Raw genomic sequence first — 25,136 nt, 5'->3', positions numbered from 1 at the left:
GACCCTTCAGGAACAGGCCCGTGACATCTGACCTTGGGGAGGGGCCCTGTGTGTGAGAGTTCCGTGACTTGGCACGGAGTCAGTATGAATGTTTTGCACAGGGCATTTCTGGCTCTGTGGCTGGTAGTTTGCATGTTGTGAACTCATTTTCTTCTTCTGACTGGTTGGAAGTTGTGTTTTTAATCATTTTCATTGCCTGTAATCATTTCCTGTGTGTATGTATGTGTGGCTCCTTTTGCCTTTACCGATTCTTTGGAAGTTGGGCATTGGCTCCTTTGAGCATGATTTGCTTTTGGGCCAAGACTTCGCGTAGCCCAGGCGGGCCTGGCTAGAACTCACAGAAGTGCCCAGGTTTCCCTGGGAGCCTGAGCTCCCCCCGCCCCGCCCCCGCAGCGGGGATTGCAGGCGTGGCCCTCCAGGCCCTTCTTGGAGTGAGTCATTGTCATTTCTGCTCCCGGGATAAAGTTCGCTCTCTAGTTCTTTCTGCTGAGAACTTTGCGCTTTCCCGCGTTTCTGCGGAGGACCGTGTTTGTCTCCCCCAGTTGAGTTCCGAGCAAGACGGCGGGGGAACAGGAAGCGAGCGCGCCCAGGCCCGAGTCGGAGGGTGGGGTGAGCCCGGCGACCGAAAGTAAAAGAACCTTTTCCCGGAGGCCCGGCCCTGCCCACGCCGATTAGCCGGGGTCTGGGAGCTCGGAGCCCGGCGGCTGCTGCTGGAGGAGCTGGGGCGCTGCGCGCGGACGCGGGGCCGCGAGCCCGGGGCAGGTGAGCGCGGCGCCGGGAGCGCGGGCGTGCAGGCTCCCCCGCCTCCCCTCGCTCAGCGGGCGGCTCGGCTGCACCTCGGGGCCCGGGTCTCCCCGGGACGCTTGCTGGAATCACGGCCGCTGCTCAGCTGCAGTGCGCCGCAGGGACCCTCTGTGCCCTGCCCATTGTCTGTGCTCACAGGTTCGGACCTGCTGTCTCCCAGCCCCATCGAGGTTGCAGAAAACTCTTCATCTACCCATGTTTGCTTTCTTTTCGCCTTGGCTCTGGGGTGGGTGCGGGGTTGGCGGGAGTTAATCATTCAGTGGCATCCCCGGACGGACCCCGGAGTCCTCTTTAGTCCCTGCTGCCCGCTCACCGGCAGCGTCTCCACTCCGGAGTTTTAGGTGGTCCTCTCCAAGCTGTAAGAACAATCCCCTAGTGCTTTGAGATCTATCTGTAGCCTTTTCCTTCTTTCCCTTTATCCTTTCTTTTCTTTCTTTTTCTCCTTCCGTCCTTTATTTCTCCCTCCCGTTCTCTTATCTTTCTCTCTTCAGGTTTTCATGTAGCTCAAGCTGGTCTGAAACTTGCTAGGATGCTCTCCCTTGAATTACTGATCCTCTTCCCAGGTACTGGCCTTACAGAGGAGAGCACTCTGCACTTTTTCTTTCCCCTCCATTTCCTCCTCCACCACCTCTTCCTCCTCCTCCTCCTCTACTTCCTCCTCCATCACCTCCTCCACCGCCTCATCCACTCTTCCTCCTTCTCTACCTCCTCCTCCACACATGATAATCAGATATCTTTGTTGTACACTGATAATTCGTGGATACAAAGCTTTTCTTTTTTCTTTTTCTGAAAATTATTTATTAGAGTTAGTCTTACTTTGTTTCTCAGGTTAGCCTTGAACTTGTGATCCTCCTGCCTCGGCCTCCCCAGTTTGAGGATTACATTTACTGATCAAATCAGGGTGATTAGCACTCCATCTCTTTCCAGATCCCATCTAAGGGTAATACAAGAATGTGAATGGTGTGTGAACCAGAAAGATTGCTGATAATGGCTCGTGTGCCTCTTTGTCCATCAGGACAAAGATAAAGGTGACCCTATCATATCAGATCCCTTAGCTGACATTTGATTCTGCCCAAGAATCAGAGCAAGGCCACAGCAACAGAATCAAATATGGTTTGTAGCTAAATCTGCCGTGGGACTTGCTGCGCCTTCCCCAGCATGGTGCATGGGCTCCCTGTCCTGCCAGTTTGCCGGTCCCAACTTGAAAACCTTGGCTGACTAGAGGGGAAAAGCAGGGATTTTCCTGCTTTATTTCGCATGTCCTAAATTGCTAATTCATTTGAGCACACCTTCCTAGGCTTTAGTCATCCAAGTATCAGGGAGCTCCTTGTTCATCCTATGGCCCCTCTTCAGAGCTTTGTTTCTTGCTGTTTTGCATGCAGTTGTTGTCTGGTCCAGACATCCCAATGAAATCTAAAGTCACTGCTCTTGGGAAGTTCATGGTCTAGGATAGGAAGTCATCACAAAGCAGGTTGGGGAATGCAGGGGAAGCCATCGGAAGTCGCGGCTGCATTTGACCACAAGCTGCATTTGATTCTGTTGCTGTGATCTTGCTCATATTTTGGGGCAGAATCAAATGTCAGCTAAAGATACTCGTGTTATGGCCCCTTTACCAAGCCATCCTGGGTACAGAGGCATCTCCAGATAACTCAGTCGATCTTCTCTGTTGTATGTTGACGCCCTTTCCTCTGAAAACTTATATTCTATTGTGGGAAACAGAAAAAGCAGTTTCAAAGAAGAGGGATACTTTTCATCTTTTTTAAAATTTTATTTTATTTATATTTTCTTTTTTTTTTTTTTTTTTTTTTTTTTTTTCGAGGTAGGGTCTCACTCTGGTCCAGGCTGACCTGGAATTAACTCTGTAGTCTCAGGGTGGCCTTGAACTCACGGCGATCCTCCTACCGCTGCCTCCCGAGTGCTGGGATTAAAGGCGTGCGCCACCACGCCCGGCTTTTCTTTTTCTTTTTAAAAATAGGGTCTCACTCTAGCCCAGGCTGATCTGGAATTCACTATGTAGTCTCAGGGTGGCCTTGGGCTTAGGGTGATCCTCCTACCTCTGCCTCCTGAGTACTAGGATTAAAGGCATGTGCCACCACACCTGACTTGCTTTTTTTGTTTTGTTTTTGGTTTTTCAAGGTAGGGTTTGCTCTAATCCAGGCTGACCTGGAATTCACTATGTAGTCTCAGGGTGGCCTTGAACTCATGGCAATCCTCCTACCTCTGCCTTTTGAGTGCTGGGATTAAAGGCATGTGCCACTATGCTTGCCTTTTTTTTCTCATGAGAGAGAGAGAATTGGCATGCCAGGGCCTACAGCCACTGTAATCAAACTCCAGACACGTGTGCCACTTTGTACATTTGTGTCACCTTGTGCATCTGGCTTATGTGGGATCTGGAGAATTGAACATGGGTTCTTAGGCTTTGCAGGCAAGTGCCTTAACTGCTAAGCCATCTCTCTAGCTCTGCTCTGACTTTTAAAAATTATTTTTGTTTATTTTTATTTATTTGAAAGCGACATACAGAGAGAGAAAGAGGCATATAGATAGAGAATGGATGTGCCAGGGCCTCTAGCCACTGCAAACATACTCTAGATGCATGTGCCAACTTGTGCATCTGACTTCTGTGGGTCCTGGGGAATCAAGCCTCCAACTGAGCTCCTTAGTCTTCATAGTCAAGTGCTTAACTGCTAAGCCATCTCTCCAGCCTTGGCTCTGATTTTTTTAACATAGGCACTTGCAGGTATAAATCTCCCTCTTAGGACTACTTTTATGGTGTCCTATAAATTTTTGGATTTATTTTTATTTTTATTTATTTTTAAATTAATTTTTTATTGACAACTTTTATAATTATAGACAGTAACCCATGATAATTCCTTTCCTCCCTCTACTTTACCCTTTGAAACTCCACTCTCTATCATATCCCTTCCCCCGCTCAGTCTTTCTTTTATTTTGATGTCGTCATCTTTTCCTTCTATTATGATGATCTTATGTAGGTAGTGTCAGGTACTGCAAGGTCATGGATATTCAGGCCATTTTGTGTCTGGAGGAGTGCTTTGTAAGGAGTCCTACCCTTCCTTTGGCTCTTACATTCTTTTTGCCACTTCTTCTGCAATGGACCCCAAGTCTTGGAAGGTGTGATAGAGATATTTCAGTGCCGAGCACTCCTCTATCACTTCTTCTCAGCACCATGGTGTCTTCTGAGTCATCTCAAGGTCACTGCCATCTGAAAAGAGAAGCTTCTCTAGCCAAAAATGAAAGTAGCATTAATATATGAGTGTGAACATTAAGTGAAGTGCTTACCGGGCAGTTCATTGGGCATAATATAAACACTTAGCCAGGCAACAGCAGACGTTACACCCCTAGGGCTCAGGACTAGATGACTAGACTAGGGCTCATGCCATAGAATTTCAGTATCAGGCATGTATTTCCTCCCATGGAGTGGGCCTCCAGTCCAATTAGAGAACAGTTGTTTCCCCCATAACAGAGGTACCACTATTATACCTATTGTCCCAATTGGCCTGGCTGGCAAAATTTAGGGCTTTCAGTGTCTATTGTTGAGTATCTCCACTGGTTATTTCTCTTTCTCCCCTTGATCTGCATGCAATGTAGCTTTTTCCAGCTTTCTGTCAGCTGGTCTACATGGAGGAAGTTCTCAGCTCAGATCCAGCAGGATTTCTCAGTGACCTTGCAGCCCAAGTATGTGGAGTCTTCAGCAGTAGGGTCTTGCCATCTATTCCTAGTGGGAAACCAAGAGCCTTAGCGATTATCTGTAATGTTTTGGGGGCATCAGGGACCTCCATGGCCAACAACTCACTGGAAGGTATCCCATCCCTGGCACTGAAAATTTTCTAGTAACAATCTATGGCTTCTGGGAGTTCCATTGTGCAAAAAAGTAGATTTCCATATGACTTATTTATATCCTCTTAGATTTTGATTAGTCCTCTCTCCACCTTTCCTTGCTCAATCTCTTTCAGTAACCTCACTTAGGCCTTTCCACCCCCATTAATCTGTTCTTCTACTTACATATAAACATTATCATCATATTAAGTCTCCCCCTCCCTCCCTTTCTATTCCCTTTCTAGCTTACTGGCCTCTGTTACTTTTATTCCTACTCACATAGAAGTTCAATCATTTGTAGCTAGGATCCACATATGAGATAGAACATGTGACATTTAGCTTTCTGGGCCTGGGTTACCTCACTAAGTGTAATCCTTTCCAGATATACCCATTTCACTGCAAATTTCATAGTTTCATTTTTCTTTACCACTGAGTAGAACTCCATTGTATAAATGTGCCACATCTTCATTATCTACTCATAAGTTGAGGGACATCTAGGCTGGTTCTATTTCCTAGTTATTGTGAATAGAGAGGCAATAAACATGGTTGAGCAAGTATCTCTAAGGTAGTAAGACATGTCCTTAGAATATATGTCTAAGAGTGGTTTAGCTGGCTCAAATGCTAGATCTAGTTTTAGCTGTCTCAGGAATCTCCACACTGATTTCCACAATGGCTGGACCAGATTGCATTCCCACCAACAGTGCAGAAGTACTATATTAAATAAAAGTGGAGACAGTGGACACCCTTGTCTTGTTCCTGATTTTAGTGGAAAAGCTTCAAATTTTTCTCCATGTAGTATTATGTTGGCTTTAGGTTTGTCATAAATAACCTTTATTATATTGAGATATGTTCCTTCTATTTCCAGTTTTTGTAGGACTTTTATCATGAAGGGACATGTTGGTTTTTGTCAAATGCTTTCTCTCATCTATTGAGATAATCATGTGATTTTTGTCCTTAAGTCCATTTATATGATGTATTATATTTATTGAATTGCGTATGTTGAACTATCCCTGCATATCTGGGATAAAGCCTACTTGGTCGGGGTGAATGATCTTTCTGATATATTCTTGTATTCTGTTTGCCAATATTTTGTTGAGAATTTTTACATCTATGTTCATGAGGGAGATTGTTCTGTCATTTTCTTTTTCTGTTCTATCTTTGTCTCATTTTAGTATGAGGGTGATTCTGGCTTCATAGAAGGAGTTTGGTAGGATTCCTTTCTTTTCTATTTTTATTTATGTAATTATCAGATATGTACATATTTTATATGTAAACATCACATGTTGGTGAAGGACCAAACTAGAGTGACACCATGACAGGCCTCAGAATCTTAGTAGGCCCTAGTTTCCTAGTCAAGACATAACAGTTACTGGACAAACCACAAACTGCCCCACACCCCTAGTATGGGCCAATCAGAAAGGACCAAGTAGATGAGATCATAGATAAGTTTGCTTAATGTTCCTCAGCTGCAATGTAACTAATCAATTTGTAACATGTATACTCTTGCTAAATGTCAATTAATCATGTAACTGCCAAGCTGGAAATTCCCTTTTTCCCTGTTTAAACCCCAATAAAAGCCTCTCCCAACCACCATTTGGGGCTCTTGGATGGGCCCACTGTGTTGGTGAAGTCTGGAGCTTAAGCCCAAAATAAAGCTCTTTGCTGTTGCATACGTGTCCGACTCTCTTGGTGGTCTTTGGGGACTCTGTGATCTGGGGATAATATTTGGGGGCTCATCCGGGATCCTCAAGACCACTGAGACCCCTGACGTGTTTTGTTTTACTTTCAGTCAGTATAGAAGCAAGCTTGCCCTGTAATTCTGATTTGCCCTCATGGTAAGGCAGATGCACCACTGATGACCACCCTGCCTGGACAGTGGGTCCTGGGTGCCCTAGACCCATCTGGAGGGGATTCAGTGGATTTGCAGAGACGAAGCAGGTCACTCCTGCAGTGTAGTGAGAGGCTAGTGTCTCACTTTCAGTTTTGCCTCTGGTGGCTAGGAGGATTTGTACTTTTTCTCTGTGTGTTCATTATGATTTTGTCAGTTGTGTCACGTTTGTGACTATGGCTAAAGAAATTGGACAGACGCAGGTCACACCCCTTTCTCTCCTAGAGGACCATTTCAAGGAAGTCAAGGGCTGCACTCATAACTTGAGCATAGAAGTTAGAAAGGGAAAGTTAAATGTCTTTTGCAAGCGTGAATGCCAACCTTCAATGTTGGGTGGCCGACTGAAGGCACTTTTGACTCACCGACCATTTGTTAGGTCCAGGGAATCATCTTTGGCAGACCTGGCAACCCAGATCAAGTACCTTATATTGTTGTTTGGCGAGAACTTGTTGAGAACCCTCCTCCATGGCTAAAACCTTTTATTCCTCCTCAGACCAGCAGTTCTACTGTTTTGGTCCTATAAGAAAAGAAGAAACTCACCCCTACTCCTTCTGCCCATCTCTACCCTGTTTTTCAGGAGCCCTCAGGGTGAGATCTTATTTTCCCTCCACCCTATCCCCAGCCTGAATTCCCAGAACTTCCCCAGGAACCAGACCAAGGGGGACAACCACAACCCCTACCATCTGGCCAGGTGGCTCAGCCCCCTCTGGGCAGTCCCCCTCATACCTGAAGTAGGGTCCAATGGAACCAGCAGGTTGACTTAACCACCCAGGCCTTCCCTTTAAAAGTCTTGGGGCCCCCTAACCAACATGGCAATTAAACTCACCACTATTGGCCCTTTGCTACTAGTGATCTTTATAACTGGAAGATGCAGACCCCAAAATTCTCTGAGAAACCTGGGGGTTTAATAGATTTATTAATTTTCACCCACTTGCCAACTTGGGATGACTGTCAACAGCTTTTGCAGATCCTCTTTACCACAGAAGAAAGAGAAAGAATCCAGACTGAAGCTCGTAAACTGGTCCCAGGAGTCAGTGGGACCCCAACCAACAACCAGGCTATAATAGATGTGAGCTTCCCTTTCACTAGACCTGACTAGGATTTCAACATGGCTAAAGGTAAGGAGAGACTCCATGTCTACCGCCAGACTCCAATGGGGGGATCTCTGAGAGGCCACTAAGTGGCCCACCAATCTGGCCAAAGTTAGTGATATGTAGCAAGGAAAAGATGAATTGCCTGCTGCCTTTTCAGAAAGGCTCATGGAAGCATACCGAACATAATGCCCATGGACCCAGACAGACCTGAAAATAAAACTGCAGTCATACTTGGTTTTGTCAACCAAGCAGCACTAGATACCAGGAGAAAAATACAGAAATTAGATAGGTTATCAAACAAGAGTTTTCAGGAGCTAGTCGCCTTGGTGGAGCAAGTCTATAACAATAGGGAAAGTCCAGAAGACCGTCAAGCTTGTATCTTAGCCTCAGCCAATGAAAAGAACACTTGCAATTTAGCCAAGATTCTTCTGGCAGTGACTGCTGAGTGCTCGGGAGAATGGAACTGAAAATTCAAGAAAGTCACCACCGATCAAGAGTCAACAAGAGAGACCTAAGCTCCAACACAAGCAGTATGCCTATTGTAAAGAAATGGGACATTGGGTTAAGGACTGTCCTAAGAAGCCTCCATAAAGAGATGGGAGCATGGACCGTATATGAGTCCTAGACCTGGAGGAACTCAGTGATTAGGGGGGATGGGGTTTGGCCCCCCTCCCTGAGCCCAGGGTAACCCTAAAAGTAGAGGGGACACCAATACATTTCCTAATAGATACTGGGGCACAGCATTCAGTGCTGACTGAACCTTAAGGCAAGTTGTCTGCCAAGAAGTCCTGGGTACAAGGACCTCTGGAATAAACCAATATTCATGGACTACCTGCAGAACAGTGGACCTCCAACTCTGGCCAGGTATTTCACTCCTTCATGGTCATACCAGAGTGCCCCTATCCCTTGCTGGGGAGAGACTTGCTCACTAAAATGGGAGCCCAAATTTCTTTTGACCCAGATGGTCTCCACCTTGCTGACAAATGGAGACATCCTGTACAAGTCCTAACTATAAAATTAGAAGATGAATATACACTCCATCAACAGCCTGGCCCATTGACGGACATTGCTCAATGGCTGCAAAAGTTTCCCAAATCCTGGGCAGAGACCAGGGGAATGGGACTAGCCTCACATCATCCACCTGTTTGGTTGGACCTAAAGCCTGGAACAACCCCCATCAGGGTGAGGCAATACCCTATGTCACAAGAAGTCCATATGGGAACCATACCCCATACTAGGCGGCTCCACGACTTAGGGGTGCTTATCCCTTGCTCTTCATCCTGGAATACACCCCTTCTCCCTATAAAGAAGCCACACACAGGGACTACCAGCCAATCCAGGACTTAGAGAAATCAACAAATGGGTGCTAGGCATACATCCCACTGTGCCTAACCTTTATACCCTCTTAAATTCTCTGCCCCCTTCTTGAACCTGGTACACAGTTTTAGACCTAAAAGATGCCTTCTTCAGCCTGCCATTGGCTGCTCAGAGCCAACTGCTGTTTGCCTTTGAGTGGCATGATCCAGAGAAAGGATTTGATGGAAAATTGACCTGGATGAGATTACCCCAGGGATTTAAGAATTCTCCTACTCTGTTTGATGAGGCCCTACATGAAGATTTGGATGGAAGAAAAGGCATTGCAAAGGGGGTCTTAATCCAATACTCCCAGAGACCCCATCTTATTCAAAGGACTTAAAACCAATATACAAGCTTTCTATGGCTCAAAAATTGGACCATTGGTGAAAGCAGAGACTGTAAATTGGCTAAAGAAAGCCCTCCTCAACCATATTCATCAGACTACCCACCTGGGAGTAAGGAAGACAGAGGACCTCATCAGGAATGCTCATCTTAAAATAGTAAATCTAAGGCCACTGCTTAAAGATATCTCTAACAAGTGCTTGAGCTGCAAACTCACTAATGCTGACAACAAACCTAAGGAACAAGGAACTTGGCTGAGAGGCTCCAAACCAGGAGCCCACTGGAAATTGGACTTTACTGAGGTAAAACCAGGAAAGTATGGTTATAGATATCTTCTAGCTTGTGTAGACACTTTTTCAGGGTGGACTGAAGCCTTCCCACCAAACACAAGATGGCACAGGTAGTAACCAAGAAGATTCTTGAGGACATTGTCCCCAGGTATGGCATGCCAGCTCTCTTGAGTTCAGATAATGGACAAGCTTTTATTTCAAAGGTAACGCAGGAGGTAATTAAGATTCTGGGGGAAAATTGGAAATTACATTGTGCATATAGACCCCAAAGTTCAGGACAAGTAGAGAGAATGAACAGGACTTTAATATAGACCCTTACTAAATTAACCATGGAGAGTGGTGGGGACTTGATGGCTCTCCTCTCCTTCACCCTTTACAGGGTGTGAAATACACCCTACATGATGGGACTAACCCCTTATGAAATTATGTTTTGTAGACCACCCCCCCATCTTACCTAATTTAAAAACAGAATTAAGCCGGGCGTGTTGGCGCATGCCTTTAATCCCAGCACTCGGGAGGCAGAGGTAGGAGGATCACCATGAGTTCAAGGCTACCCTGAGATGACAGAGTTAATTCAGGTCAGCCTGGACCAGAGTGAGACCCTACCTCGAAAAACCAAAAAAAAAAAAAAAAGCAGAATTAATTGCTGAATTTGATAACAGACATCTGCTTGATTCTCTTGAAATGCTAGCCCATGCACATAAGGAACTGTGGCCATGCTTAAGGGCCATGTATGAGACTGATCCACCACCATTGCCCCACAACTACCAACTGGGGGATTGGGTCTTTGTGCGTCGCCATGCTTTGCCATTGCTACAAGACCCTCGAACCTCTCTGGAAGGGACCCTACATTGTCATCCTGACCACCCCCACAGCTGTTAAAGTCAGCAGCATTGCCACTTGGATTCATCACACCCATGTCTGCTTAGCAGATCCACTGGCTCAACCTGAAGACTACAAGCCACAATGGAAGATTGACCAGGAACGCAACACCCCACTCAAATTAAAGCTTCGCCGAGATGGACTGCAATAATTCTTCTACTTATGCTTGAGCTGCCCTTGCTGGTAGGCAACCCAAACTAGCCTCTTAACCTCACTTGGTTAATTATTAGTACCTCTACAGGTGACATTGTTAATAGTTCATCCCGAGTGTCCCTGAAGGGTACCTGGTGGCCTACCCTACAGTTTGATTTGTGCCAGCTGGCCACTGGCAATTGGGACATAGGAAATTGGGATTAAGAAACAAAAGGGAGACCCAAATGTAATAAAAATGGTAAAATAGGACAGGGTTTTACCCTACAACTGCCAGCTTTGTTGGTGGGGGGGGGAGCTGGATGTAGGCATGTAATTAAGAGAGCCAGGCTTCTACAGACCCCTTTTTATGTCTGTCCAGGATGGGGTAGATCTAGAAAACAAATCCAGAAATGTGGAGGGGCAGCACAATTTTATTGTTACAAATGGGGATGTAGATCTACAGGGAGTATCTCATGGAGCCCACCAGTTACAGCTGACAAGTTTCAGGTCTCTGAAGTACCACAGGCACAATTATCTACCAACCCCCTATAAGGGCGATGTACACAATTCCAGTGCAATCCTGTCCAGATAAAAGTTTATGGAATAAGGTAAAGCAGATACTGGTTGGGAAGCAGGTAAGACCTGGAGACTCAGGCTGTATAAGTCTGGTTATGAGGATGGCCTGTTACTTAGCATTGAACTAGAAGTTGAACCTGTCAGGAAGGGACCCCAAGTCCCTATAGGACCCAACCAGGTTCTGGCACCCAAATCCAATATTTTTGTACATCCACCACTGAGGCTCCACAAATCTCGACTTCCCTAGGCACCCATAGGCCATGGTCAACTCCAAGGCAAGAAAATCACAATCCCCTCTGGAACCTTATGACCCACACTTATTGGGTCATTAATACTTCCAGGCCAGATCTCACTCAGTCTTGTTGGTTATGCTATGACATTAGACCCCTTACTCAAGGGTATCACCTTTAATGATTCATATGAGACTAATGAACTTCAACAACATAGATGACAACAGAAAGGGACAGCAAAACTGACTTTGAAGTCTGTCACTGGCCACGGATTATGTCTAGGAACCCCTCCCCCTTGCCTATCAGCACCTATGTAACCAAACTGTGCAAGTAAGTTCCCAAAAATATTTTGTGCCCCCAGTCAGTGGTTGGTGGGTTTGCTCGACCATGCTAACTCCTTGTGTTCATGGACAAATATTTAATAATACCCAGGATTTTTGTGTCTTGGTGCAGCTAGTATCTAAAGTCCTTTATCATTCAGACCAGGAGATGTACCAAAGCTTAGAAAAAGTTTCAATTTGGACCAAAAAGGAGCCATTACCCTAACTGTCATACTGGGATTAGGAATGGCAGGAGCTGGAACTGGCATTTCATCACTGATTCTCCAAAGCAAACATCATCATGACCTAAGGGCCACAATAGATGTGGACATAGAAAGACTTAGAAGTTCAGTTTCCCACCTCCAAGAATCCCTCACATCTTTGGCAGAAGTAGTTCTCCCAGAATAGGCGAGGCCTAGACCTCATTTTCCTACAAGGAGGACTCTGTGTAGCTCTGGGAGAAGAATGTTGTTTCTATATAGATCACTCAGGAATAATAAAAGAATCAATGGCTAAAGTCAGAGAGGGGTTAATCACAAGCAAACAGGAACATGAGCAGGCCCAAGGATGGTTTGAGTCATGGTTCAATTCCTCACCTTGGTTTACCCCTCTAATTTCCACCTTACTGGGCCCTCTCCTTATTTTATTACTAACATTCAGACCATGTACACTTAACAGACTTTTTGCCTTTAACAGGGAATGCCTCAGTGTGGTACAGCTTATGGTTCTTAGGTCTCAGTATCACCCCTTAGAAGCCATTCCCTAACAAGGACCCACAATGGGGCTCCCTATAGTTCCCAGAAGAGGGAGGAATGAAGGACCAAACTGGAGTGACATCATGATGGGCCTCAGAATCTTAGTAGGCCTTAGTTTCTGTTTCCTAGTCAAGACATAATAGTTACTGGTAAAACCACAAACTGCCCCACACCCCTAGTACGGGCCAATCAGAAAGGACCAAGTAGATGTTATACATTCTTGTGGTCATAGATAAGTTTGCTTAATGTTCCTCAGCTTCAATGTAACCAGTTAGTTTGTAACATGTATATTCTTGCTAAATGTCAACCAATCATGTAACTGCCAAGCTGGAAATTCCCTTTTTCCCTGTTTAAACTGCAATAAAAGCCTCTCCCAACTGCCATTCGGGGCTCTTGGACGGACCCACTGTGTTGGTGAAGTCTGGAGCCCTAGCTTAAGCCCAAAATAAAGCTCTTTGCTGTTGCATACGTGTCCAGCTCTTTTTCTGAAAAGGCCTTCCTCATTGGGGTGCAGGTCAATTCCATGGGGATTGTGGGTCATGGATTGTTGTTGGGGGATAGGCAATGTTTCTATGCAAAATGTCCCAAATTGTGGCTCTAACAGTCTTTCTGCCTCCTCTTTGGCAGATATTGGCCACTTTCCCTTGGTAGCTCATGTAGCACCTTCCAGCACTAGATGGGCTAATTTTCTGGGGACTGGCTGTCCTCCAGATTCCAAACAGGTCTCTCCATAGTAAATGCCAACAGCATTTGTTGTCTTCAGCAGTAGGGTCTTACCATTAACCTCTGATAGGTAATCAATTACTCTGACATAAGTCTGTCTTGTTTGTTTTGGGAGATCTAGTAGGTCTCTCTGGTCAACAGCTCATTGTGGATGTAGACCACATCCTGGTACAGGGAATTACAGACCAGCACCAAGGGAAAAGAAAAAGCCAGAGAAGAAAGAGAAATTGGAGAAATTTGAGGTTATGTTTCATCTCACTGTCTCCAGGCCCTTTGATTCAGGTGCTCCCTCAAGATCCTCTTGAGGGTTCCACCTTTTTTCAGTCTGACTTCCAGGATATAGGATTCTGTGATACCAGTTCAATTTGGGTTCAGTTTTGTGTCCTCCCCACCTTTTCCCTTCCCCCAAGCCCCACCCTCCATGTTGTCCAAGCCTCAAGATGCTATTCAGTTATGTCAGCAACTTGGGCTGATCCAGGTTAGGAACTGCAGTTGAGTGAGATCATGTGACAGTTGTCTTTGTCTTTCTGTGATAGTGTGAGTTCACTTAGAATGATCTGTTCCAAGTTCAACCATTTCTCTACAAATTTCAATGTATCATTTTTTCTTACTGTAGGTATACCACATCTTGGTTATCCATTCATCCAATGATGGGCATCTGGTTTGATTCTAGTTTTTAGCTATTATGAATTGAGCAGCTATAAACATGGTTGAGCAAATATTTCTGCACTGAGATATGGAGCTTTTAGGGTAAATGCCCAGTAAGGGAATAACAGGGTTTGTTGGTAATTCTATATTCACCCTTTCCAAGCGTCTCCAAAATGATTTCCACAGTGGTTGTACCAGCTTACATTCCCACCAACAGTAAATGAGTATTCCTATTTCTCCACAGTCTCGCTAACATTTGTTTTCATTTGATTTTTTGATGTTTGCTCTCCTTACTGGAGTAAGGTGGAATCTCATAGTTGTTTTAATTTGTATTTCCATAAAGGTTAGGGATGTTTAACATTTTCTTAAGTATGTGTTAGCCATTTGTAATTCTTCCTCTGAACACTCCCTATTTAGTCCTCTGCCCTACTTTTGGAATGAGTTGCTTGATTTTTTATTGCTTAGTTTTTTTATGTTTGTTTATCTATATGAGAGCAACAGACACAGAGAAAAAGAAGCAGATAAATAGAAAATGGGCATGCCAAGGCCTCCAGCCACTGAAAATGAACTCCAGATGCATGTGCTACCTTGGGCATCTGGTTTATGTTGGTCCTGGGGAATCATGCCTTGAATTGGGGACCTTAGGCTTCACAGACAAGCACTTAACCACTAAGCCATCTCTCCATCCCTGTTGTTCAGTTTTCTGAGTTCTTTGTAGATTCTAGATACTAGGTTTCTGTCAGTGGTATAGCTAGTAAAGATTTTCACCCATTCAATGGGTAATCTATTGGCTTGGCTTATGGTATGTTTGTCTGCACAAAAGCTTTTTAGCTTCTTGAAATCCCATTGGTTGAGTGCTTGTTTAATTTCCTTGGCTACTGGGGATTTTTTTTTCAAGAAGTCTTTTCCCAGTCCTGTATTGGGAGAGTGCTTCATATTTTTTCTTCCAGTAGTTGAAGAGTTTCAGGTCTTATATTGAGGTCTTTAATCCATTTGGACTTGGTTTTTGTGTATGGAAAAATGGGTGAGTCTAATTTTATTTTTGTACATATGGCCATCCAATTTGTCCAACACCATTTGTTGAAGGTTCTGTCTTTTCTCCAGTCTACATTATTGACACCTTTGTCAAAGATCAAGCAACTGTAGTTGCTTGCCTTAAGGTCTAGGTCTTCAGTTCTGTTCCATTGGTCTATGTTTTTGTTTTTATCCAGTACCATGCTTTTTTTTTTTTTTTTTGTCACTATGGCTTTTTGTAATATAGCTTTAGATCAGGTATGGTGATACCACCAGAGGTCTTTCTTTAGCTGAGTATATGTTTGGATATCAGTGGCCTGCTGCCATTCCATATGAATTTTGAGATCATTTTTTTTCAATCTCTGTGAAGAATGATGCTGATATTTTTATTGGTATTGCATTAAATCTGTATATTGCTTTTGGTAGAATTGCCATTTTCACAGTATTAATTCTATCTATCCAGGAGCATGGGAGGTCTTTCCATCTTCTCAAGTCCTCCTCTATTTCTTTATTGAGTGTTTTTATGTTTTCATTATATAGTTCTTTCACATTCTTGGCTAGAGTTATTCCAAGGTATTTCATATTTTTTTGCTATTGAAAATGGGACAGCCTCACTGATTTCTTTCTTTGTATATTTGTCCTTTGCATATAGAAAAGCTACTGATTTTTGTGCATTGATTTTGTATCCTGCCACTTTGGTGAAGGAATTTATCACCTTCTAGTCCTATGTTGAAGAGCAGTGGTGAGAGTGGGCACCCCTGTCTTGTTTCCAATCTAAGTGGGAACTCTGAGTTTTTTTCCCCATTAAGAATTATTTGGAATATGATGGAGAATGGAATTTCAAAGGGGAAAGTGTGGCAGGAGGAGGGAGGGAATTACCATGGGATATTTTTTTATAATCATGGAAAACGCTAATAAGAATTTTTAAAAAAGAAAAAGAAAGAAAGAAAAAAAGAAATTATTTGGGCTCTAGGAGCTTTATATATAGCTTTTATTGTGTTGAGATATAAACCCTGCATGCCTATTATTTCCAGTGTTTTGATCATGAAGTGGTGTATTTTGTCAAAGGCCTTCTCTGCATCAATTGAGATAATTGTGTGGTTCTTATGGTTCAGTTTATTTATGTGGTGTATTATGTTGACTGATTTTCATACGTTAAACAATCCCTGCATCCCTGGGATGAAGTCTACTTGATCAAGGTGGATAATGGTTTTGATGTGTTGTTGAATTTGGCTTGCAAGGATTTTGTTCAGGATCTTTGCATCTAAGTTCATTGGGGATACAGGCCTATAGTTTTCTATCCTTGTTGCATCTCTGTCTGGTTTTGGTATTAGGTTGATGCTAGCTTTATAAAAGGAGTTGGGAGGATTCACTGGTCTCCGATTATGTGGAATAGTTTGAGAAAAATTGTTTTCAGTTCTTCTATGAAGGTTTGATAGAATTCACCTGAGAAGCCATCCAGTCCTGCACTTTTCTTTTTGGGGAGGTTTATGATTACATTTTCAATCTTCATGGATGTGATAGGTTTGTTTAGGAGATTAATCTGCTCTGAGTTTGGTTTTGTTAGGTGGTATGTGTCTAGGAATTCATCCATTTCTTCCATATTATTTAATTTTGTGGAGCAGAAGTTTTGGAAGTATGCCATGACGATTCTTCCAATTTCATTGATGTCTGTAGTGATCTCTCCTTTTTCATTTCTGATTTTGTTAATTTGAAACTTCTTTTTTTTTCTTGATCTGTTTGGACAGGGGTTTTTCAATCTTGTTTATTTTTTCAAATAAACAACTTTTTGTTTCATCCATTTTTAAAATCATTTTCTTAGTTTCCAATTCATTATTTTTTGCTCAAATCTTGATTATTTATTTCCATCTGGAGTTGTTTGGGTTGTATTCTTTTTGTTTTTCCAGTGCCTTTAGGTAGACAGTTAAGTTATTGATTTGCGATCTCCCTGTCTTTGTAATGAAGACACTTAGGGCTATGAATTTTCCCCTATGACTGCCTTCATTGAGTCCCATAAGTTTTGGTTGGTTGTGTTTTCATTATCATTGAATTCTAGGAATTTTACAATTTCTTCCATGACCCATTCATTGTTTAAAAGTGTGTTGTTTAGGCTAGAGAGATGGATTAGCAGTGAAGCCCTTGCCTGTAAAGCCTAAGAACCCCAGTTAGAGTCTCGATTCCCCAGGACCAACATTAGCCAGATGTACAAGGGGGTACACATGTATGGAGTTCATTTGCAGTGGCTGGAGGTCCTGGTATGCCCATTCTTGATTTCTCTCTCTCTCTCTCTCTCTCTCTCTTTCTCTTTCTCTCTCTCTCTCTCTCTGTCGCTCTTAAAAAAAAGTGTGTTGTTTAGTCTATGGGAGTTGGTGGAGTTCTTGATGTTTTGCTTGTTAATTTATGGCTTTAAAGAATTGTGATCTGACATGATGTAGGAAGTTACTTCAATTTTCTTGACCCTATGAAGGGATGCTTTATGGCCTAATATATGGTGAATTTTGGAGAAAGTTCCATGGGCTGCTGAAAAGAATGTGTATTCTGTAGAGTTGGAGTGGAAAGTTCTGTAGATATCCATTAGGTCTAATTGATCGATGATATTGTTGAGCTCTATTATTTCCCAGTTGATTTTCTGCTTGGATGATCTGTCTATTGATGATAGTGGAGTATTGATGTCTCCAACTACGTTGGTGTTGGTGTTTATTTTTGTTTTATTGTCAAATAGATTTTGTTTTATAAACTGTGGTGCCCCTGTATTTGGTGCATGTATATTTATGATTGTGATAAGCTCATGTTGAATCATTCCCTTGATGAAGAAGAAATGGCCTTCTTTGTCCTTTTTAATTACTTTTGGTTTGAAGTCTATTTGTGTCAGATAGCAACATCCACTTGTTTTTTATTTCCATTTGTTTGGAATATCATTTTCCAACCTTCTGCCCTGAGGAGGTGTCTATCTTTATTGGTAAGGTGGGTTTCTTGAAGACAGCAGATAGAGGGGCCCAATTTTTTGATCCATCCTGATAACCTGTGTCTTTTGATGGGTGAGTTAAGACCATTAATATTCAAGGTTATTACTGTGAGGTTTGAATTAATTCCTGCCACAATGAGGTGTTTTATGGGGTTTGGTGCCTTCTTGTGTTATGTACTGTTTTGTGCCTGGTTTATTTTGGTTATTGTAATCTTCTTCTTGTTGGCTCATGAAATTGATTGTTTGATTGTTCTGTGTGGAGTATTCCCTCAAGTATTCTCTGTAGGTTTGGCTTTGTGTTTATCTAATCATAGAGTTGACTTTTTTTTTCATGGAAATTTTGTTGTTGTTGTTTGTTTGCCATCTAGTATTTGAGTATGGTTTGTTTTTTCCAGGTTTCTTATTTGTGTGCTTTTCTTTCTCTTCAGCATGGAAGAAACTGCCAAGTATTTTCTTTTTTAATATTTTATTTTTATTTATTTATCTGACAAAGAAAGAAGGAGAGAGAGAGAGAAAGAGAGAGAATGAGCGTGCTAGGGCCTGGTATTAGATCTACCACCTGGTCTTCTAGCTTAGATATTCTGTCCTCTCCTTCATCCATTCTACTGGTGAGATTTTCTACAGAGTTTTTTTATTTCATCAACTGTGTTCTTCATTGCTAGTAATTCTGACTGGTTTTTCTTTACTATTTCTATTTCCTTATGTATGTCTTGTATTGACCTCTTTATTTCATTAAATTGGTGTCCTGTGTCTTCTTTGATTCCTTTGATTTCCTCTTTGACTTCTTTGAGCATATTTATAATCATTCTTTGAAATCTTTCTCAGGCATTTCTTCTAACTCATTCTCACTGGAGGTAATTTCTGATGCATTAATAATTTTTGGTGGATTTGTATTGTGTTGATTTTTGGTGTTTCTTGTGTTATAATAAATATGTTTTTGCATCTCAGATTAATTTAATGCTTGGATTTTCTAGTTAGCTGCAGTATTATTAAATGTATCAAGCAATCTGATGTTATATATATTCAGGGTAGGAGCTTAAGGTGCTAGGTGTGGCTCTCAAGACTCTCAGAGTATCTACAAAAGTGACCCTAGGTGTTGGGTTTGCCTGCTATGAGAGTATTCAAGTAGGCTGAGTGGAACAAAATACAGGCAGATTCTAAAATTTAACTAAATGCTATACACACTCAATGAAAACAGCAGAGTATTTATGCAACAGTAGGTATCATGACAACCAGCTTCTCTAACAAAGTCACTGTCCCTTAGGGTGTGTGGTTCCCCACACCCTTAATCCTGTCAACAAGGAGGTTAAGATTTCTGGTCTTCTGAGGGTTCCAAGTCAGCTTGTGGCCAAGTGAGACCCTTCCCTAATGTACAACAGAAGAGGAAACAACGCCACTATAAATCAAGAAGTAACAAATAACAAGCCCAAAATACAGCTTATTTAAGAATGGCAAATCTGACCATCCATTAGGTTTAACATATAATTTACCCTGATATGGAAGATGCAATTAGCACTTCTGGTTCAGGCCTATATACCAGGCTTATTTTGCGGTTACTGACCTGGTGTAATCTCAGTTACTTTTTGGGATAATTTTGGTCTCAGTTATACTGTGCTCCTGCTTGGGTCCCTCTTTGGTGCACTGTGGGTTCAAGTAGGCTGGCTGGGTTGTTGGATTGCTGCTCTGGTCACTGGTGCTGGGTGCTGTGAGCTCCCTTCCCCAGTCTCTGGTGCTTGCTGAGGCTTGCGCTGGTGGTTGGGGGAGGAGAGGCTCTGAATGGTGGCTCTAGTTCTCCCACTGGTCCACATGATCCTGTACCTCCTACTCTGCTCCTCCATTGTTCACTGAGGTTCTCCTTGTTTCTTGAGTTTGTGAAGAGCTCTGCTGTGAGTGGCAAATCCCTCACCTGGCTTTTCCTGTGGCTCAGGCTGAGCCTGGTGGCTGGCTGGCCCAGACGCTAAGGTCCCGTGGACCTGGTGCCACTGCTGCTGGAGCCGCTTCTGCTGCCTGTGTGGTCTCTGGATGCTCTGGATCTCTCCTACTTCTCTGCTGCCATTGGTAATTTCTTATACACCTCACTTTTTAGTTGAAGAGTGTATCTTGCTGGGATTTATATGGCTTTTTCTCCCTTAGGCTGCTTTGGCATGGTTCCTATGCTGCCATCTTAGCCGGAAGTCCCAACTTCACTTTTTAGCAGAAGAGTGTATTTTGCTGTGTCTCTGTTTTTTTTTCCCTCCCTAGGCTGCTTTGGTGTGGCTAGTATGCCCTTGTATTTTTTTAAAATAGATACTGGGCAAGGGGAGATGGCTCAGTGGTTAAAGATGTTTGCTTATAAAGCCTCATGGCCTGGGCTCAATTCTCCACTTTCCACATAGAGCCAGATGCACACAGAGGCAATGTGTCTGGAGTTTGTAGCAGCAGAAAACCCTGGTGTGCCCATTCTCTCTCTTTGTCTTCCTCTTTCTCTCTTAAATAAATAAGTTTTAAAAATAAAATTTAAAAATCAATATCTGCAAGGGGTGTGTGAATATGGGCATGGGCACACCAGGGCAGAGTACTGCTAGTTTGCAAACAAACTCCAAACATAGGCACCACTTTGTATATCTGGGTTTACATGAGTCCTGGAGAACTGAGCCTGGGAATTTGGGTTTTTCAAGCAAGTGCCTTTAATTTCTGAACCATCTCTCTGGCTGGTATGTTGTGTTTTATTTCATTTGATTTAAGAAGTTTTTCTTTTTTAAATTTCCTTCTTGATTTCTTTGATGACCCATTCATCATTCAATAGTGTATTGTTTAACCGTTATGAGTTTGTATATTTTCTGTAGTTTATTTTGTTGTTGATTTTTTTATTTCATTGTAGGCAGAGAAAAGCATAAGATGTTACCTCAAATGCTTTGTGTCCTCTTATATGATATATGATATACCTTGGAAGAGGTTTATAGGCTGAGAAGAATGTGTATTCTGCAGCGTTTGGATGGAATGTTCTATAAGTGTCTGTTAGGTCCATTTGATATGTGATGTCTTTTTTTGTTTGTTTGTTTTTGGTTTTGGATTTTCAAAGTAGGATTTCACTCTAGCTTCATTATGTAGTCTCAGGGTGGCATCAGACTCAGTGATTCTCCTACCTTGGCCTCCTGAGTGCTGGGATTAAAGGTGTGTGCCACCACACCCTGCTTATGATGTGATTCAACTCCTATGTTTTTCTGTTTATTTAATTTATTTTTTTGTGAGAATGACCTGTCTTTTGGTGAGAGTGGGTATTAGTGGGTACTGGGATTATTCTGTAGTATTTGATGAAATTGGATGCACCTATATTTGGTGTAAATATATTTAGAATTGTAATTTTTTTTTTGATGATAGGCTTCCTTCCCACCCTCCTTCTCTTCCTCCTTCTCTCTCTCTGTCTCTTCCTTCCTTCTTGAGGTCTCACATACCTCCAGGTTTGTCTGCAACTCCCTTTATAGCTGAGGATGACCTTGAACTCCTGACCCCTGTCTCTACCTTCCACGTGCTAGGATTACAAACATGCATGTACCACCATGCCTTGCTTTCTGTAGTACTAGGGATGAATCAGGGCTTTCTACTGTTAGGCAGACACTCTAGCTACTAAGCTATATCTTCAGTGGATTATTCTTTCATATATATTTGACCTTTATCTCTTCTGACCAGTTTTGAAGTCTGGTTTTTTTTTTTGTTTTTTTTTTTTCCAGATAATAGAACAGAAAAACTTGCTTGTTTCCAGTTTCCATTTGCTTAGAATATACCTTTCCATCCTTGTACCCTAAAGTAGCATCTTTGATGGTGAAGTGTTTCTTAGGCAACAAATAGATGAATCCTGTTTATTTGTTTGTTTATTATTTGTGGTATGTGTTTATGGACACACATGTTTATTGGCACACGTGCCTTGGCATATATGTGGAAGTCACAGGATTACTTGGAGATATATGTGCTCTACCTTCTTTGAGACAGGGTCTCTTGTTGCTGCAAATGAATTACCAGCCTGTAAAGGATTGTCAGACTAGGCAGCCTCTGAGCTGTGGAATTTTTCTGGTATCATTTCCTATTGTCATAAGCACCTTGGAATCACAGATGCATGCACCACTTTATCTGTGGCCTTACTTGGATGTCGGGGCATTGAACAAGGGCTGACAGGCTTTGTAAGCAAGCCCTGGTATTTTCTCAGGCATAAAGACCAAAGCTGTGTCATTTTCATGAAAATGGATGCAATTGGAGATAATTACATTCAATGAATTAAGCCAGTCATACATGCTTCTCTTTTGTGGTTTCTGTGTAGTCACATTAAAAACAGGGAGGGTGGGGAGGTGTGAGTATGAATTTTCTCAACATACAATATATACATATATGGCAATTGAAACAAAAACTTAAAAAATATTTATTTATTTGCGAGAGAGTCAGAGAGACAGAGAGAGGATGATGCATGCATGTGCCGCCTTGTGCATCTGGCTTCCGTGGGTCCTGGGGAATCGAAGCTGGATACTTTGGCTTTGCAGGCGACTGTCTTAACTGTTAATCCATCCCTCCAGCCCGAAACAAAACCTTTTAGCCAGTGCGAACTGTGGCAGTTTGAATGAGATGGCCTCCATAGGCTCATGTGTTGTCAGTGCTTAGGAGGCCCTGGCTGGTGGCACTTGGTGAGGTAGAGCTTTGCTGGAGGAGGTGTCACTGGGGGGGTGGGCCTGGAGAGCGCCCCCTTGCTAGAGTTAGCTTGCTCACACTTCTTCCATCCAGAGTCCATGCTGCCCAGCGGTCTGCTCACACCATGCTTCTTTTTTTTAAATTAATTAATTTATTTATTTGAGAGCAACAGACACAGAGAGAAAGACAGATAGAGGGGGAGAGACAGAATGGGTGCGCCAGGGCTTCCAGCCTCTGCAAACGAACTCCAGATGCGTGCGCCCCCTTGTGCATCTGGCTAACGTGGGACCTGGGGAACCGAGCCTCGAACCGGGGCCCTTAGGCTTCACAGGCAAGCGCTTAACCGCCAAGCCATCTCTCCAGCCCACACCATGCTTCTTTGTGCCATGGCGAAGCCTTCAAGGCCTTTTCCTCCCGTGAGCTGCTTCCTTTGGTTGGATTTTTTTTTTGGTCTCAGTGACTAGAAAGTAAGCCACCAGCAGCAGCCCTCTTCCTCCTCTGCCCCTCCTCCCGCTGAGCTGTTGTGACTCAGAAGTTTCAAAACCAGGAAGTATAAGAAGGCTCTGCCTTCAGTTCCTCACTCAGCGTTTGCAGGCACAGACACCGGAGAAGAGCCTTGTGAGGAAGGCGCCGCCATTGTGAGCACCCCAGGATTTGTTTCTGGTCAGGTCAGGAAGAATTTTAGAATTCTAGAGCTTTCTAGGGTGCTGAATGTGGGATATGCAGCCACACGGTCATGGAGGGGATCCAGGTATTTGAGTATAGATGGGAAACAAGGAGTCTTATCTCTGTTCCTCTGGGAGCCTTTAGGAGGGCCACATCAAGTTCTGATGCTCAGGTCCCCAGCTTGGACTGAGGTCGCTGGGGGCAGTTCTTATATGTTCCAAGTGCAGCCATCTGGATGGTGCCCTCATTATTTTCCTGACCAAGCCCATCAAGGAACAGAAGACAGAATTTAAATTTCAACTGATTTGGCTGCTACAGCTCCCCACCCCCTCCCAAAATACAAACAAGCAAACAAAGAAAAAAACCACTACATGCGTTCACATCGGTTGATACACACACACACACACACTCACCACACAAAGCAACCTTAGTAATTCAGTCCTTTATTTTGATTTACAGTGCTGGAAGTTGAATCCAGGACCTTACACATGCCAGGCACACACTCTACCACTGAGCTACATCCCCGGCCAGTTATTTGTATTTTTGAGAAACTAAAAAGGTACAACAGCAAGCATACGTTTGAAAGTCAGAGATCTGTACTCTTGAGGCTAAGCATTTTACAGGTGAAGTTATTAATTAAATTCAATTTGAGAATGGTGGAGCTGACTGTACATTTTGTTTGAACCGCTTTACTAGGTGGGTAATTTGAGGCACAGGCTGGGCTGGAGGAAATTGCAGCACTTAGCCATTAGGATTTGGCCTGAGAGAGGCTTCCAGGTACTTTCAAGCTTTGAATGACATGCAGACGTGTGTGTGTGTGTGTGTGTGTGTGTGTGTGTGTGTGTGTGTGTGTATGGACATCAAGAAAGTTTTTCTCTCTGGATTCTCACTCTGTTGTCCTCCTTTCCCGGGCTTGCAACTAGCTTCTGGAAAATTCTCCCGTTTCCACCTTCCAGTTCTCTGTCAGCGTGCTTGGGTCACAGACCACCATGGCTTCGGAGCTTTTTAGGTGGGGTCTGGGGAATTGAACTGGGACACTCAGATTTGAGCCATCTCCCTAGCTGAGATGTGCAGACCACGGTCCCCAAAGGTTCATGAAAGTTTTTCTTTGTTTTCTCTGACTTTGAGGTAGTTTATCTAAATCATTGTAGGACCTGGAATGCTGCCTGAGTGCTGCCTGGTAATTGTGACTCTATGCATAGAGCCTGGCCTGGGAGACCATGACTGAGTTGGGAATCTGGAGTGGCAGCTAGGATTCAATGCAGGCGGCTCTGGCCCTCCCTCTGACATACCGCCAGGACCCCTTACCTTCTCCTGTTCTCCTGTGGCTTTAGCAGGCAGGGGAGCTTTTAAGGTGTTTTTTATTTATTTTTATTTGTACTTGTAACCATTTAAACATATTATCTTTTTTTGTGTCTTTCTCCATTGAATTTCCCCACTGCCTTCCAACAGTAATAAAACCAAAATCTTTACTGTGCCTGCGATTGAAAGCCTTGAGTAAGACCCATGAATCTGAGCCTAAGTCTGTTTTAGTCGTTGATTTCTGAGTTGTGACTTAGCACAATAGTAAAATGAGGACAATAGTAGCAATTTCTTTAGAGGCTTTTTTTTTTTTTTTTCTTTTCAAGGTAGGGTCTCATTGTAGCCCAGGCTGACGTAGAATTCACTATGTAATCTCAGGGTGGCCTTGAACACACAGCGGTCCTCTTACCTCTGCCTCCTAAGTGCTGGGATTAAAGGTGTGCACCATCATGCCTGGCTCTTCAGAGGCTTCTAGTAAAATGAGATAAGGAAAATGACTTTACGTTTATGTTGATAGATTATGAACATTTATATATCATAAGCATTTATTCACATGTATATATCTTGGTTCTTACATGTATATATAAAAGGTTAAGTGTCCTTATAAACTATATAATGGAAATATATAGATTTACTATTTGATAGCAGTTATATAAAAT

General features: G+C 43.0%; 1 protein-coding gene across 3 annotated transcripts in view; it reads left to right on the top strand.

The window, feature by feature from the left end:
- Positions 1-294: 294 nt before the first annotated feature.
- Casp8 (caspase 8) overlaps positions 295-25,136 on the top strand; it is a 51,672-nt gene continuing 26,830 nt past the window's right edge. Inside the window, exon 1 of one of the 3 annotated variants that reach the window (XM_045147546.1) lies at positions 295-762. The gene's annotated coding sequence lies outside the window, so the exon portion shown is untranslated. Of the gene's footprint in view, positions 763-23,108; positions 23,178-25,136 lie in introns of those variants that run through there. The other 2 variants (XM_045147548.1, XM_045147547.1) reach the window with 2 other exon arrangements.

This window comes from Jaculus jaculus, chromosome 4 (genome assembly GCF_020740685.1).
Source record: "Jaculus jaculus isolate mJacJac1 chromosome 4, mJacJac1.mat.Y.cur, whole genome shotgun sequence".
NCBI classification, from domain to species: domain Eukaryota; kingdom Metazoa; phylum Chordata; class Mammalia; order Rodentia; family Dipodidae; genus Jaculus; species Jaculus jaculus.
Note: the sequence above shows the minus strand (reverse complement) of the source record. Positions and strands in the feature narration are given on the sequence as shown.